This window comes from Cygnus olor, chromosome 16 (genome assembly GCF_009769625.2).
Source record: "Cygnus olor isolate bCygOlo1 chromosome 16, bCygOlo1.pri.v2, whole genome shotgun sequence".
Lineage (NCBI taxonomy): Eukaryota > Metazoa > Chordata > Aves > Anseriformes > Anatidae > Cygnus > Cygnus olor.
In genome coordinates, this window is record NC_049184.1 from 13,093,164 (window position 1) to 13,110,717 (window position 17,554).

General features: G+C 49.4%; 1 protein-coding gene across 1 annotated transcript in view; it reads left to right on the forward strand.

Annotated features, from left to right (window-relative positions):
• Positions 1-17,554, forward strand: part of NTSR1 (neurotensin receptor 1) — a 49,588-nt gene that overhangs the window by 1,806 nt on the left and 30,228 nt on the right. The window lies entirely within an intron of this gene.

Genomic DNA, 17,554 nt, shown 5'->3' on the forward strand with positions numbered 1-17,554 from the left:
CTGCCAGGCTTACATGTGATAGCTCCTCAATCTTTTATTTGGAACATGAATATTAGGTGGGTTTAATCAGTAGCCAATTAGAGTTTAAAACTGCAAGTGTACTAACGCCTTTGAAATGTTCCTGCAGCCAAAGGGAGGGAACGTAAATGGAAACAAATCAGAATCCTTTCTCCTGCTAAAAGGGGGCGAGGGTACAAGCGGGTAGGTTTAAGCCCGGAGCCGTTAGATGTTTAAGCATGTCTCTCCAAGTTTCCCACTGCTGCCCCCATAACCAAAAGCACTGAATTCCCTCTGAATGTTGTCCTGGTACCTAACTTTCACCTTGAGGTCCTGGAGGCTGTATTTCTCCTGTACATGCTCTGTAGCTTTTGCCAGTGGCAGCCCAGCGTGCCTAACCCAAATTTTCTATTCTCTGAGGAGACGTGAGCCATCTGATTTGAGAACAATGTGGTTGAAATGCATTATTTCCACTCATCTCCCTTTTAGGATTAAACTCCTGCTCTGTGTTAACATGATAGGGCTAAAGAGAGCGGATTATTTCCTAGCTACGTCTTCGGAGATTATAGTTTAAACAATTCTCAACATATTTTACTGTCTTGCTATTATTCAGGATCTACCTTGTCCTGCTGCCCAAGTAAGAAGTAGGCAGATGTGAACGAATAACACGTGAACTTTGCCTGCGGGCTTTTCCTTGTGCATTTTAAGTTCACTTGTGATTTAATTTAAAAGTAAAAAGAAGGAGGTGATTACTGGGGGGAGCTATGGGGGGGTGAACACCATACCTTTCCTTCTCGGGGGATCTGGCTAGAAATGTGGCTTTGCTTATTGGGAAGCTTATTTAAGGGCTTGGGCTCGTTCCTCCAAGCTCTGAAGGAGCACACACACAGTGTGAAGCAGGGCCCCGGCCGGGGAGGGCTCCGGAGTGAATAAGCAAAGCAGCTGCAAGTCAGGTCTGAAGTGCATTAATGGAAACCATCGCACAGCGTGTGGTCGGGGATTCTCACCTCATACGCTGTGCAGAGGTTTAAAAAAAGACAAATAATGGAAGCCCTGTGAGAAAGGGCAGTGGTGATGTGGGAGAGTGATGCGCAAAGGTCCTGCAGCTTGAAAGTCGGAGCCCTTGACTTTTGCAGAGGACTGAAGCTGCTTTAGAGCAGGTCTCTACATCTCTTTGCGTTCATTTTCTGTCCTTAAATTAAGCAGAGCAGTGATACACTTGCTCAAGCTGGCAAATCTCTGGTAATAAATCACTCAACATATTTCACTCTTCCTGTTTGGCATACTGTCTAAAGCAAATCGGGATGTTTTTGGAAACCATCAGTTCTCCGAGAGGTTTTATTTGGTGACTGACTGCAAGCCAGTCCCCAAACAGAGCAAATGTAGCCATTTATAGACTCAGAGCCCACTGAGAGCTCGGATAAGCCCAGGAGAACGCTCCTCCCTGGACTGGAACAGCCTTCCCAGGATGAATATTTGAGGGTATTAATTTAAGTCTCTCTTTGAAAAGATTCCTCGCTATTGGCTTTGAATCTTTAGGTTTTAAAGGACAATCCCAAGGAAAGCTAGACTGTGCGGACAATTAGGTTCCTTTACAGTAAGAAAAAGAAGAGTAACTATTCAAACAACACTTGGCATATTAGATTTTTGCTCGTATGACTTAACTTGTACCACTAAAACTGCACAGCACCTGGAAGAAGCAATTACTGGTATTGTTGCAGTAATTACAGACCGCTCGGCACAGCACACCCTGGTGAGCAGGCAGAGCACCGCGTACGATGTGCTGCGGCTGTCACCACGCCGAGCTGAGCCACGGCACAGCCGGGCACCCAACAGCCCACCTCTGATAGTGAATTCTTTACGACAGCTCCCTGCCCCGGCTTTGGTTATCACCATCCTTGCAGGATCCTAAATCAGGCTGCAAACCTGGTTTGTTCTGTGCTCCCCAGCGCCAAGCCTGCCTGCTACTTCTCTTCGTTAGGGATTCTGCTTTGAATACTGGCATCGGTTTGGGGTATGGTGGCAGGAATAAGTCCATTATAGCTACATCATTTAGGTCTAGTTAACACTTTAACTGGCAGACGTCCTCTCACGCACGCTGCAGCCAATTTTATGGTGTTTTTTCTTCCACACAAATTAAGCACTTCTCAAAGCCGTTTCCATACAAGTAAATTAATGTTTTCATGCCACTTCAACTGGAGGAGGCTGCAAAAGCTACTCGCTGTGGCAGCACCAGATAAAAGAGCTCCAGGACGGAAGGAGATTGGTGCCCTGTTCCTTTGCGGGTCAGTATCTGTGGTTTTGGCTGCTGTGGTTTTGCTCTTGGCTCTGGGGCAGCTCCCCGGAGCAGGGGACGGCTGAGTGACTGCCCCACGCGCTGCTAGCACCATGCACTCTCCGTCCTGTCTTTTAAAAAGGTCTTAATTTGAACAGCCAGAGAGTTGTGCAAATACCATTTTCCTTTAGTGCTTCTTATTGTCTTACCTTGATAGCTCTTCTCCACAGAGGTCCTCAGCGGACCTGGGGAAACCGAGGAAGTTTAAAGAAGTACCTGCGATCCTGCTGCAGCTCCCAGCACCCAGCACGGAGTCAGGCAATTCCTTCACCTAAAATCTCAGGATTTTAATGAATCCTGGACTGGTTATAGAGGCAGTGGAGACAGGGTGTGGGCAGCTCCCTGCCAGCCCCTAACTCAATTCACATCGGAGCTGTGCCGTCCCGCAGCGTGGCCCAGCCTGGGCTCGGGTGGCATTGCTGCAGAACGTCCCCTATGCCACGGCAGGGCCATTTGCAACCTTTTGGTCTAGCAGGAAAGTGCTTCCTCTTTCCTTTCAGAAGGCTCGCTGTTTACGGGGCCTGGGCAGAGCGTCTGACACACGCTGGTGCTTTGCTGGCACGGCCAGCTGGTGTGAACCCGCTTATTAAAACACATGGCAGCAGCCTCCACAAACCGTCACAGCTCCATCGGCTCCAGGTCGCTTGGTCCATAGGGCAACTTCTGGGAAAGCACCCTGGGAGCTTCTGTGGCCCTCCTCACCGGTTTCGGTGGGCAGCTACTTTGACGCAGTTCTGCTCTGCATCAGCCCACCCTGCAGCTCCCCTCTTTGTTATGTTTGCTGGAGCCTGCTCCCAGTTCTGCTGAATTGTAGAGTAAATACCACCGCACACGAAACAAGCGCCTGCCCAGGGAGGTCCTCTGCTTTCTTTCTTTCTTCTTGCGATGCCTTTGAAGGAGTGTGCCGAAGGGCCTCAGACCTGGAGGGGATGGGACAGAAGGACAGGGCGCTGGAGCTGGGGGACGCGAGGTGCCCCAGACCTGTTCCCATGCTGTGACCTGTGCCTTGGCCGCCTGGAGTAGCCCCTTCTGGGAGCAGCTGCTGCATGGATGCTTTGCCAACTCCACACACACTTCCAAGGACATCTGTTCAACTCCCATTATCTGAGAGGCCCGGAAAGTTTTTAATCTTGTGCGTGGTGTCACAAACCCCTCCGTATGCCTTCCTGCAGTGAGGAGCACCCTTGGGACGCATGGGGAGCCCCCTGCCCCATGGGTGGTGTGGGCAGTGGGGCTGTGCCCACCACGTCCTGCATCCCCACAGGACACCCAGCGGGGCCGTGCAGGTAAATCTAGCAGGGCTCTCGCCGTAGTACATGAAAAACAGCCGTGCGTAAAACCCAAGGGCTGAGCTCTCCCCGCGTTTGCTTGCGCATCGTATCCAGGATTAGCCGATGGCCTCAGCTCAGGAATGCTGCGTTTATACCAGCGCTGGCTGCGGGAGCTGAAGTCGGCCTCTTTTCCTTAAGTCACAGCCAAAGTCCTGCTATGGCTTTTAATAACAGAACTGTTTTCAGTCACTCGCTACAGCTCCACACACTGATAACCCCCCCAACTTGAGCCTGGCTGACAGAACGATTTTGGCCACAGAGAACCCACGAAGGGTCTTTGCCCACTGGGCAAGCCCCCCCGGGGACCGTTAGCCCCTGCGGAGGAAGCAGCATGGGTTGGCACCTTGGCGGCAGGGCTGTGCCCGATTCAAGGTGTCCCATCAGGGCACGGTGCTCCTGTGGGTGCTGCCAGATAGACGAGAAAATGAAGGTGCTGGCGCTGGAGAGTGTCTGCATCCATCCCTGCAGTGGTGGAAAGGTACCTGCCCCAGGGTGATGCCTGTCTGTGGTGGTTTGAGCATCCCTAAGGGGCTGCCTCTTCCCACAGGCTGCCCAGGGACTTTAATTCAGCCCGACTAATCCCCGGCCCTCTACACGATGGTCTGTCTTACAGCTAGATCTGAATTAAATAAGCTCCTGTGTTCGTTGCTTTACATAACCACTTGGCCTGCTGTGTTTTGCCAGTTCTTACATAATTTCTTCTTTTTTTTTTTTTTTATTCACTTGATTTCTTTTTTCCTCCTCCCTCCCCCCCCCCCCCCCCCTTCCTGAGATGTCAGCTGGAGGGAATAAAAAGTGAAGAAATGCGGCCCATCAATTTAGCTTTTAGGTTTCCTCTTAACAGCAGTTTGTAAAGGCAGCAGAGATGAAGGTAATCTGGTGGTTCCTCTTCCCAGAGAAGAAAAAAAAAAAAAAAAAAAAAAAAAAAACCTGCAGCTGCCTTTAATCTTCTTCCAAATCATTTAAAACAGCTATTTAATTGTCTTCTCCCTCCTTCCTCCCTCCTTCCCCTTGAAGGCTTGTACTCTCAGCTCTGTGCCGCATCTGCTGGAGGCTAGCAGATGGCACTCTCGCTCCCTGATGTTTAGAAATGCTTCTGCATCCTGCCCAAGGCACCCGTGATGGCAACGTCCTGCTACGGGACCCCCAGGTGGGTGCAGAGCTGGGTCTGGGCATCGGGGCTGCCGCCGTCACCTTTCCCAGCTGTGAGGCTGCTGAGGGCTGTGGCAGGATGGGTGCTGCTGTGCAGAGGGGATGGCAGTGATGAGACGGGAGTTTGGTGGCCGTCCAGCCCTAAATCAGGTATGGGGAGATGGTGATACCGATAGCCCCAGTGCTGACTTCCCTCCTTACCTTTGCTCTAAGCAGCTGAAGCTTGGGTATTACACCCATGATCCAGCTGGTTGCTCTCCAGTATCAGCCACTCACCCCACGTGAAGCTGGAGGTGCTTCCAGCACCCATCTTCCCACGTCTCCATAGCTGGTGTCCCTCTCACAGCTCGGGCTGGCATGGCAGAGGAAAAGCAGATTACAAATTCTCACCTTTCCCAGCCTTTTTCCTGCCTTCACACCAGGTGAGCACCCTGCGGTCCCTTTTCTGGTGTGACCATCCGAGGCCAGCCCTGCCTTGGCTGCTGCCCCTGCAAGGACACATCCGAGCCGAGGGTCTCGTGCAGAGCTGCCCCCACTCTTTGCCTCCTGTAGGTTCCGTTTCTTCAATCTCATTTCAAAGCATTGTAGGTGTGGGATTATAAAATAAGCTGATGATAAATCAGTCAAGCTGATGAGTTATTCAGGAAACAAGGGCTTGGAGGTGGTTCAGGCAAGGTGGTGGTGATGGGGTGCTGACCATCTCTGGGAAGTAGAAGTTTTTGAGCTGCTGTTTTCCAGTGTTTTTCTGCATTCACAGTATCTGTTGTTAAATCTGCTGTGGGTGGGAGGGAAATAGCAGGGAGAGACTTTCATATCCCTGTACTCAAATGCCCGCCTGGCACAGGTGTGTGCATGTCCATCCTCCTCCCTCCCTGGTCCACCAGGAACCTGCCTGTATTCTGATATCTCTCAGCGCAGAAAGTGTGCTGCTGGACTTGGCCCCATGGGGGCTCCTCTTCTCCCAAGAAAAAAAAAAATAGAATGAACAAAGTCTCTTTAACGGAACTTTTGATTGAGAAAGTTCAGTGAGGTTTCTTTGAAACTTTTAATTTCTCAGGGACTAGAGATGATTGTCAGCTGAAGACAGCAGTCACAGAGATGAGATTTTCCTAGTGGGAAAAAAAGAGTCTTTCTTATCTGAAAGGAAAGAAAACTCTCTCTTATGAAAAGTGCTCATGAAAAACCTGGAAGCACCTCTAGAGACGTGCCCCAGGCTCTGTGCTGGGGCTGGTGGCAGCGGTGCTGGTGCTGGCTCCAGCAGAGCCACCCCTCGCCCCCGTGCCCGCCGGCTCCTCGCCCACAGTTTGCACCCAGCCTGCGGATTTACATCTCCCCAGATGCTGCACCTGGTGCTGTAAATCTCCCTTTATAAAACCTTCCAGTTGTCCCTTTGCCAAGTGCATTTCTAAATATATAGAAGACAGCCCAGACAGGGCTGGGAATATCATCTGATTTCAGCACCATGCTCCCTTCTCTTTGCAAATGCCCGCTGGTGCTTCCTGCCAACTACTAATCCCTCTAGATAATAAAGAATAAATTTAGGGTTGCTGCTGCTAGAGCCAGCGTGCGCTCTTGAAGCAAATGCTTTACCTTGCTTCGAGAGAAGCGTTCCTCCTTCAGGGAGCTCCTCCATTGCAGTCTGCGCTGAAAGGAAGGAGATGAGCAAGCACTGCGCATGGTGTGCTGCCCAGGAGAGCCCAGGGATCCTGGAAGCTCTCTGGGGGCCTTCGCTTCCACAAACTGGGGCAGCTCTGCTTTAATCTTTCCCTGCCTTCCCCCTTGATGAAAGACACCAGGAGAGACCGCACTTCAGATGCTGCCAACCCCCTGCCTCCTGCAGGTACGGGAGGACACCAGGTGTGGTTGGATTTACCACGTGTTAAAGCATCCCATCCTTTTTCCTGGAGCACTCCCCTGGCTTTTGGAGCCGGCAGGAGGGTTGCCTTTGCAAAAGGGTGAAGCCTGGCTGCCTCCTCTGCTAGACACCACCTTACATAGCCAACGGGTGGAGCTCTGCTTTCTGAGCAGGGGCTCCAGGAGAAACTCGCAGCCCATGTTCCCATGTTTCTGCCCTGCAATGAATCTTTGGTTGCCTTCCCAGCCCGGGCTGATGGGTCTTCTCCTGCCCTTGCAGGCTGAGCTGAATAACTGTGGTCTCAGTACCTGGTAGGACTGCTCCCTTGGAGAACTTGTTTAATGAGTCCATAAGTACTTGAGCATGTTCAATACCAATTTAATATTAAATTGCATTTCACTGCTATTCTGTGAATTTTTCAAAACCACCTTATAAAAATGAAATGCACGCAGCCACTGGGAAAGTTTAGCTCGTTGCTTGCATCATCCTCTTGATTGCTCCTTCCATTTTATCCTTAAGGGGACAATTTATACGTTTAATTTACTCTTTTCATTCAAAAGAGAAACTCATAGGAATGGCTTTCCCTCCCCAAAGCCCAAAATTATTATTTTTTTTTTTACCACTGTCAGTTATGGTCTTATGACTGTCATGCTTACATGTCCTTTAACTCCAAGTGTGTGATAAAGCACTGTAGGAGGGAAGGGAAATACAGCTCCAGAGCAGCCCAGGAGAGCTGGGGATGGAAAAATCCCTTCAAAGGGCAAAATTTTCTGCAGGCACGTGGCTAGAAAGCATCTCAGTGCAGAGAGGAGCAGGACACACAGCCCGTCCGTTCATCCCGGTCCAGCCCCGAGACAAAGCAGTGCCGGGAGACAAATCCTTTAGCAGCAGAGGCTCCGAGACGCAGAAGAGTCAGGGAGAGATATTGGGAAAAAGCAGCAACAAAGAAAGTAACTGATAAGTTCACAGGCTCCTTTGAGATATGCCTTCTTTATTTTTTTTCCCCAAAAATCGAATTGAATTTTCTTTGCTCTTGTCCTCAGCAGCACAAGAGGAGGTAGGCTCACTGCCTCATGGCTGCGTGGTTTTCCTGAAGAAAATCCCTAATGAGTGCATGGAGAAAGCAGAGGGCCTGGGTTTCATGTTTTTGTAGCAGGTTGGTAAAAAATAAGCTGGCAGGCTCCAAAAGCTGCTCAGGGAATTAGAGAGGGCTTAGCGGGCAGGGCAGCAGCCAGGAGGGCAGAGGGATGTGGTGCGATGGCGCAGCCACTGGCTGACTTCATCCCACGCTGGTGCTCTCCTGCCTTTGTGTTGGTGCCACCAAGCTGAGCTCACCTTGGGGCACCAAGGCTGTTCCTGGAGCCCAGAGCGAGCCAGAAGAGCCCCAGGCCCTCCTGTCCTGCTCTGGGCTCCAGACAGTCGATCCCAGCCCAGCACCCGAATCCAGCAGCCTCCTCCCCGCTGCCCTACAAAGCAAGGGGGGCAAGCAAATCCCTTTGCTTCACATCCTGCACACTGCCCGGCCCTGCAAAACCCCTGTGCTGGCAGCTGTGATGGTGCAGCAGGTTTTGTGGGGAGCACCAGCACCTCCCAGGGCTGAATCTCCTGCAGCAGCACCCAGCCTTGCACCGGGGCTTTGACTGCCATAACCAAGGGCTTCAGCTCTGCTTGGATATTTATGCAGTCGAACCCGTCTATTACTTTCTCCACTCTCCGGCCAAGAGCAGTTTCTGCAGTTACTTACCTAAAATATCCAATGAATTCATCTCAGCGCCATTTAGCACCAGCTTTGTTTTCCTTTTCGCCAGAAAAGCAGGACTGGCCGTGTCACTATAAATAAAATAGTCATTTATCAAATGAAAACAACCACGTACTTGAGGTATTTTGCTGAACTTCAGCTCCAGCAAACCCATCCTCTTTCTTGCCACGCAGCACCCACCACCAGAGCCTGGGCTGACACCGTAAGCCCCGTTAAGGGGTTGCCTGACCCCAAAACGAGTTTCCCAGGGCACCAGTGGTGGAAGTTTCCTCCAGCGAGTTGGACAGCCGACTGCATCTGCCCACTCCATTGGGAACAGCGCTCACACTGGAGTCTGCAGTCAGCAGCGGGACGGTATTTGACTTAACTATGGCCTTTAATTTATTTATAACTGCATATCCAGCAGTTGATATCATATTTAATGCAAATAACGTTCAAGCGAAATCCCCACTGAGAGGCACATTATGAAGATTAACAGCCTGGCTTTTCTATTACTCTGGTTTATACGGTGCTGATTTGTGTTTGGTGCTTTTTAGACACGTGCTAAGGATAGTTGAATCGAGTAACCTACATCTAAGGCTGCCATTCCGCAAAAAAATCAGTGCTTGACATCCTGCTCTTGGTTCCACGGCCCAAGGTATTAAAACCTCTGGGACATGCTGACATCCAGATAAGCAGGAAGGAAAGAGGAGAAAGCAGATGGGTATTGCACAAATGAGGGTGAATGCTAAATTTTGCAAAGGGCCATGTGGCCCTAAGCCAGGGGAAGGGGCCAGGCCCCCACAGCACCCTCACCTCCCCCAGCAATGCCGGTGATGGGGACCTGCAAAGGTAAACTCCACCGATCCCGCAACGTGCCATCTGTGGGGGTTTTATTTCTTTTAATTACATAGCCCATTTCCATTTTAGACGAGCTGTCAGGAAAATTAATCTCGCCAAGTTTAAGATGACATTGAACACATTCTCATGCTCGGCAATTATCCGCAGCTGTTTTATCCCCTTATACATTTGTGTGATGAATTTGTCAGGTGTAATGCTGTGGGCTCAGCACCTCGTTAGGGACTCTATTAATAGGATTGCGTCTGTCCTTCCACCTAGGTCCTTCTGGGTCCCTCCCACCCTCTGGAGAAGTGACCACCCTGCCCAGGTCTCTCCTTGTCCCATCACTCCTGAGCACATTCATGTGTCACATAGGAGAAATGTGGCCAAACCTAAGAGCAGCTGCCCGGCCAGGAATCAGTTTGGGGTTTCTTTTTGCCGTGGATCAGGCTTGTGCTCCAGCTCTGCAGAGAAGCTGCTTCGGGCTGTGTGGTGCTGAATAATGCAAAGGGGCTTTTGCAGGTTGTTGGCTCTGCGACTGGTGCTGAGGCTGATTTTGGTGCCTGCCCTGCAGATTGCTGTGGAAGTGCAGTTCTGTGGTTCACAAAGGAAAGACACAAAACTCCGGGTTTAACCTGCCCCTTGGCTACTGCAAGCACAGCTCTTAGAGAAGAACACGCTGCTGAGCAGCTAAAGAGCCACGGCTGAGCGTATGGAGACCCAGAGAAAATGCTGCCTGGCTTCTTCATTCCTTTCAAACAAGTCTGGTTGGGAAAGGGAAAATTGCAGGGCATACTCTAGAGGTTTTTATCATGTCATGTATTGCTGTAGCAAATTCCATCCCTTAAATATTGCCCAGGCAAAAATTGCCTTTAAGGCTCCCTGGGGCTGCCTTTCCTATTGTGAGTTTATGTCCCCTGCTCGCACACAAAAAAGTCTGAAACCTCTCTGTTTCTTGATGAGAAGGTTGCTGGTTTCTTCTCCCTGCAATAATGGAAACTGTTGTTAAACTCACTGACTACTTAAGTGAAAAAAAGTAACTTACTTAGTTTCAATTAAAAAAAAAAAAAGGCAATAAGAAATCCCTTGGCAGCCTGTAAAAAACAGAAGTAAAGAGACAAGGGCAGAAACAGGGCAAGAAATGACAGTTTTGTAGACCTCCTGCTGTGCAGAAGAGGCCTTTCTGCCTGTAAAACGAGGCTGGATCTCTCTCAGAGCATCTCTCTCTCAGAATCTCTCTCTCCTACCTCGCTCTGCGCAGCTGTGGCTGGAGCACGGCCCAGCAGCCACATGCCTGCTCTGCACCCTGCGTGGGATCACCTGGCCTGGCACAGGCAGGGACCATGCTCACCAGTGCCAAAAATCACAGCCATGCCTTCAGATCCAGCCAAAACACGCTGCAGGGTGGTTTTTCACTAATCCCATGAGAAGGGGCCAGTTGGAGTGATTTATGGGGCTTCTCCCATTTCCCAGTTTTATGGGGCTGGGACTGGTGGCTCTGGGGCCGGTGGCAGTGCCCGGCAGAGGTCAGTCCCTGACTTTCCCTGCAGGATGACACCGTGGGGCTGATGCCGTCCTGAGCAGTCCTCATGACAGCAGAGAGCAGCTTGCTTTTAAGGACACGTGTATCGATCCAGCTGTAGAGATTATTTTGACTCACGCCCTGTGGGTACCGCTGATACAACCCCGAAGCCCAGCCGCAGATTTGCTGGGCACTAATTTCTTTCCAGCGGTGGATTTTCTTTCCCCTCTGGGAGGCTGATCCACAGCCCCACTCCTTGCACCAAAGGAATACCTTGACGTTCAGGGCAAGATGTGTTTCTCTCTATTTCCATCCTACAAATCTCTCCCTCCCTGGTGTCACGCAGGGGCTGTTTAAGCCCTGCCATGAGCTCCATGGGGTGCAAGGGATGCACAGCCTCTGGCCAGCTATTGCACCTGCCCCTTCTAGGAGAGAGACGCCTGAAAATTGTTATCAGCAAACACGGAGCTGTGAGTTGTGACTTGCCAGCCTGGGACAGCATTTGTTTTGATGGAGCTTTCACACCTTCATTTGATATTCTGGTAAAGTTTTGTTGGAGATAAGGGGTCTAGCAAACAGGCCTTTTGTGTCCTGTCACAAAGAATGAATTGCAAAGACTGCTGAAGAAAGCAGAGTTATTATCCAGGGAGACAAGAAATTCAGCTGAAAATAAGCATGGCTTTGTCATTAGCAATTGGCGCTGCCATTAACAGTTCTAGCTGCAGCTTGTCAGGAACGTGGCTCCTGCAGAGCTGCTTGGGATGGAAAAGGGGGTGACTCGGGGATGAAATGTGCATTGGTCACCCCTAAAAAAAAGTTTGTTCCAGGACTCACCCACAAAATGCTTCAGCTTTTCCTCCTGCTTACAAGACAGCATTCAAGAGAAGTGGGCTGGTTTTTGGGTGGCACGGGGCTGCTGCCCAGCCTCTCCCAGCTGCTGGATGCAGTTCTGGGCTTGAAGGTGAAGGAGACAAGCTTGCCTGGAGCACCACTATCAATCCCATGGCGAAAACGCACTGATAAAATAAACAGAGATTTCCCCGTTATTAATGCTGTTTAGATAACTTTGAAATGCTTATTATTCAAAGCAAATGAATTACACAACCTTTTTCCCTATTTTTGGCTCAAAAAGGAGGCAGTGAATTTCCTTTTTCAGCGCAGAACATTTGTGCTTTTCGCCACGATTCAGGGAACGTTTCTGTGCGTTGAAACCAGATGATTCACGGTGACACATCCTGTGTTGGCACAGGGCCTCATCCCAAAAGCCTCGATGCACCATGCGGTCCGGGCTGCGCCTCTCCAAAATTTGGGCTTGCAGCTGCAGGGACCCTTGGGGAACCGTCTGCAAGGACCCGATCCCTGCACCACACGGGAGACATCTCGCTGCTCACCTTGCAGTGATTTCAGGTACAAGTTAGCATCGGAGCTGAGCAGGGCAGTCTTTTATTACCTCTCTTTAATTAAAGCACCTCCTAATTGGAACTGTAGGGTTTTTTTTTAATGCAGGACGGGTTTGGAGCAGGAAGGGCAGGAGCGTGGGTCCCTGCCCCGAAGGCTGTCCTTGCTGCGCTGCAAGGAAAGTCCTTTCCCAAAGGAGTTGTTCGTGGCAGCTCCGCTGTTGGGCTCGCCCTTTCAGGTGTTACCTTCCCAAGTAATGACACGTGGCTCAGGAACTTCAGGCAGCTGTGACAGTACTGTTGTCCTCTAGCTTTTCCATTTCCATCCAATTAAAATGTTATTGTTTCGCTTGTTTGCGTGCTGAATAAGGAGATGGGGGCAGAGAGAGCGGCTGTTTGGTAACTTGTTGTCTGCAGAGGTAAAGATGAGCATGAATCGCCCTGTCACACTCCTGCTTTCTCTTTCCTTATGGCTCTCTGACATCGAATTGCAGATAAAGGGGGAAAAGCCTGGGTGCCAGTGACACTCGATTTGCTTTTTCCCTTGGGTCTCGTGGAGGGATGGTGATGTGCCCTGGCAGGCTCTGGGGCGGTTGCTGGCTGCAAGTGAGCAGCATTTTGAGGAAGAGGGGAACTTTCATCCCCAGCTGGTGCTGAGCTTTGGAATTTCAGGTGTGTGCAGCACAAAACTGGGGAAGCGGAGCAGCCCTGGGCTGCGTGGAGGCAAAGCCATGGCCCAGGTGCTCAGTGGAGAGCTGGGCACATGAAATGGGGGCGCAGGTGCAACAGGCAACGTGGCTGGGTTTTGAGGCTGGGAGCTGGAACCTGCCCATTTAAAGTCTCCCCTGCTCCAGGTGTGTCCGTAGCCCTGAAGCTTCACGTGTGCCTTTGCAAGGTATTTTTAGCAAACATCAGTTTAGCGAAGGTCGCAGAGAAGTAGAGCACCAGCATGTGGAGGAGCTGTCATCCCGCTTCCAGTCTAGCAGGAGTAACACATTGACTTATTTATGAGCGCAGCCAGCTCCCTTCTCTCCGCGTCTAACAATCTGCTTTACCACTCCCAGCACAGGCAAATAATTTTACTGTCAACAACTTTGCCTTCTTAATAAAATCTAAAGGCATATTAAGCAAGATCTGAAGGAATTGGAAATGTTCGTGGATTATTACTTTTTTCATTCTTTCCAAAATATTCCACTCTTTCACTGTCTAAACCAACAAACAGCAGACACTGCTCTGGCCAAAAAGGAGAGAGGGGAAATTATTTTTCAAAGCATGAAGACTGCTGGATTGGCTGCAGCAATTCCCAGAGGCTGTGCAAGCCTTGGGTTGTTAATGCAATGCTCACTTTCACCGATTTTCTGCTGGTTTGGATCTAGCTCCACCTTCCACCCTGGAAGGTGGGCTGGCAGGAGGGCAGCATCTCGCCAGCCTCAGCAGTTCCCAGTTTCCTTTCCATCTCTCCTGAGCTGCACCAGCAGCCCTTCCTTGCAGGAGTAACAGAGCCTGAGAGCACAGCAAACATCAAGCAATGAATCAAATTTGCAAGATAACGTCCCATGCTTTGTACCCAGTAGGAGAAACTTAATCTGTTAGCTGGAAAATGCCCGTGTCAAGCATGACTAATCTCAGCCCAGATGATACCTGGAAAATGAAGATATTTGGTGCTCCCTGCAGAGAAAGAGCAAGCGGATGCCTCTCAGTGTCACACTAGAAAGAAGATATGAAGAGCTGGAGGGAGGTGAAGGCAGAGGGCCATGAAGACCTGCAGCACCCACCTGCAATGTCCAAGGAAGTCCTGAAGCCTGGCGGTGGGTTTTCTGCCTGCATTGGTGCTCATGAGGATGCCAGCTTGATTTCGTTGATTAGATTTTGGTGTTACATCAAACAGTGTTTGCTGTATGAACAGTCCAGAGCCAGTTGGTCAGGGCAATGTAGTTAAGGCTGTCAACCACCAAGATGGGCTTGGCTGAAACAACGGTGATTCAAAGCTAAAATGTCCTCACGCTTCATCGATAGAATTATTTTTTATGAAAAATGCCAGTTCTCGTTAAACAATTGTCTGTCATAATTGTCTCTAAAGGTGTCATTACCGAGGAGTCAGCTGTCACTTGCACAGACGTACTCGTGGAGATGTCTCTGCCTAATTCTAATGAAATGGCCCCGCACAGCATTGCTGCAGGACACAGAAACAGCCCTGGGGTGCAACCGAGGGGTGTCACAGCTCGGTGCTGGCCTTCCCCAGATGCTGGTGGTGTCTCCAGGCTGCTGTGGCAGGAGATGTCGATCCTCCCTTGCCCTTAGCCATTTTCAGTGCTTGTCACAGGAAAACCAGGCTCAAAGACTGCAGAGATGCAGCAGCACTCCTGCCACTCATTCTCCTTCATCCTCTCTCTCCACTGGAGATGTTCCTCCTTCACTCAGGAGAACAATGGGTTTTGTGGCTTTGGAGTGAAATAATTCACGATAAAAGGAAAAAAATAATGTGTTTGGATCAAACCAAGAAGAAAGATTTCAGAAATTTTGCAGAGATGAGAGAAACAAAGCAATTAGTTTGGGGTTGACCTACAGCACTTTGTTTGTGAATAAAGCATTTAGTTTGAGCTGAGGTGAAATACTTTTCCTCCTATTTGGCTTATAACCCTTCCTTCTTTTTTATTTAGTTTAGGACAGTTCTGAAATAAAGCAGAAGTTCAGCATGTTTTTTCACTTAATACGCTGAAACGAAATGTGTTAACATTTGTCTCAAAACACTGCAAGAGTTCAACATTTCCCCCCTTTTTTTCTTGTCAAGACTGTTCATTGAATTTAACCTGAATCCTCAAGCAGCTTTTGGTCTCCTTCCAAAAACTCGCTGTTCATCAAATTCACCGGTCTCCGGAGAAGATGAGCTGCCTGTAACTCCTGATCCTTGAGCAAGGGCAGAACCGTGCACCTTCAGCTTGGGACTCCCCATCCCTTGGCATCAGCCTTCGCCCTGCGTGTCCTGCTGAGGCTCCCCGCGTGCTGCAGCCCATTTCAGCAGCTGCCTTCCATGGGAGGGGGCAAAAAGACACAGCTTTTGCAGCAAGGGTGCACAGGGCAGCTACCCACAGCCGCTAACACAGGTACAGCAGACTTCAAGGGGCACAAGGTTTGCCCTTTCACTTAACCCTGGCAATTAAGGGCTGTCAGTTATTTGCATCTCCTCACAGGACAAAGACATTTTTCAGGTGTTTTTGTAATGTGTGTACCTGCAATTTGCTCAGTCCTTTTTTCAGCTTCTCTTTGCGTTATGACAGCACACAATATAGCCTTAAATGCTCAAAGCTTTTAAATTATACAAGCAGATCATTCTGGTTATGTTTTTCATACAGCTCTCAGTGTCTCACTGCACTGAGTCAAAGCATGTCTGCCTGGGCTTCATCAAACACTGAGCCAGGTTCCACTTCTTTTAAGCATTTCAATTAATGCATAATAAATAAGTAAACAAAAACATAAATTTTCCCCTAAAAGTTAGGCACAGCCTTCTTGGCATTGTCTCTTGATTCATTTTGTTTAAAGTATTGGTTTTCTAGCGTACCCTTTTTTTAGCCTGCTCATGTTCCTTCCCTGCTAAAGATCAAATGTTTTCCCTCGTCTGTGCCAGGTTTATACCAGAGAGATCCTGCAGGAAGAGTATTTAATAAGCTCCCTAATAGGCTCTAAATATAATAATCCAAATAGCACTCAACTGGCTGGTGCCTCTCCCTCTTTACGTTTGGTTCGGGCTCTTTATTTTTGCTCAGAGGTTGTGCAAGAACTCTGACCGTATCATTAACCATCAGACAAATCCCCTTTTTCATCTGTATGATTCCTGCTTTGCCAAGAGCTGAGCAGCAGAGCAGAACCTCTGCATGCTTTTTGGATGAGCCCCAGACAGCTCCCTGCCTGTGCAACGTTTCGGTGCACTCCGTCGGGTTTGAACTCTGCCTTCAGAATTAAAGCCGTCCCTGGTATTACATGCACGTGTTTTGAGCAAAAAGCCATTTCTTCATGCAAGAGGAGGAAAGATCAGAGAAGGTGGTTTGGAAATTAAACTGAAAGAGCCATTGCAGGTCTCGCTGCTTGTGGCAGCTGAGCCTGCGAAGAGACCTGGGTCAAGGCTGAGCAAGGAGCGACCTGCGCTTCCCAGCTCCCTCGTAGAAGCTGTGAACCTGGTAAAGTGGTCAGAGCTGCATAACCCTGTCCTTGTGGCTGTGCTTTTCCAAATTAAGCTGTGCAGGAAGGTAAAATGAGTTAGATGTGTAAGTAAAGAAGAGCTATTTTCAATAATAAGCTGGGTGCTATCAAAGGAGGATGACAGCATGGTTGGGGTTGGGGATAGAAAGTTCCTATACCAACAGATAAAAAGGAGAATATCAAGTAGGATTAATATCAAGATTAGAGAGAAATGAAGGTAACCAGAAACAAACCCTGTAAGATTCAGATGATCAAGGAAGACAATGAGAGAAGGCAGGGGAAGCACACCTTGGTGTGGGCTTGTCACCTGGTGTGGTCACCTGTCTGGCTCCAGGTGACCCAGCTTCGATGCCTTGTCTGGGTGAGCACAGAGGCAGCGGCGTGTCTAAAAAATCCCCAAAGGAAAACATTTGCAGCAGTGGTAAAAGGGATGCAGAGCAAATCCTCCAGGCTGGCTGAGGTCTGCCTCTGCTCTAGCGCTTGTCCTCTTCGCCGACGATCACTCACATGTTGATCGTAAACAGCAGCCCAGCAGGGAGTTGGGTCTTGCAAACGTTTAATTTCTATCTTAAAATCAAGCGATGCCTCTCTGAGCTGGTAATTCAATACAAGCTGAACGGAGGGAATGACTCACATCAGTGGCTCCGATTGCCAATGGCTTCACCTGCAGAGCTTCACCTTTGCCTGCTCATTGGAAGTGCATTGGACATGAAGGAAGCGGCATTTACATCCTTGCTTACACCTGGTTTTGAAGACACGTAGAAGGCAAGAAAGAATCAGAAGGGAAATGTGCTGCCACTCGTGTTGCTTTGCCCACAGTGTCCCTTGCTGAGATGCTGTGACCACAGCTTCACGAGATCAGGGGTCAGGGTATAACAAGCACTCGCCTTCATCCTTGCTCCCCCTGCTCCAGCACCTGTGCTTCCCCTTTTCTTTTTCTCTTTTTTTTTTTTTTTTAAAGGACACGGATGTTTTAATTTCCACGGCTTGGTTTCAGAGTGAGCAACATATGGCAATTAGAAGAGTTGCTTTTCCAAGGTACTGCAAATTCATTTAAACAGCTACAGGCTTTGCTTGCAGGCCAAATTCCCTCTGTATTGGTGCAATGGCACGCCTCTTTTCCTGAAGTCTACATATTGCTTTATTCATTTATAATATCCATGTATTCAGCCTGCCAGCCTGGCATTTCA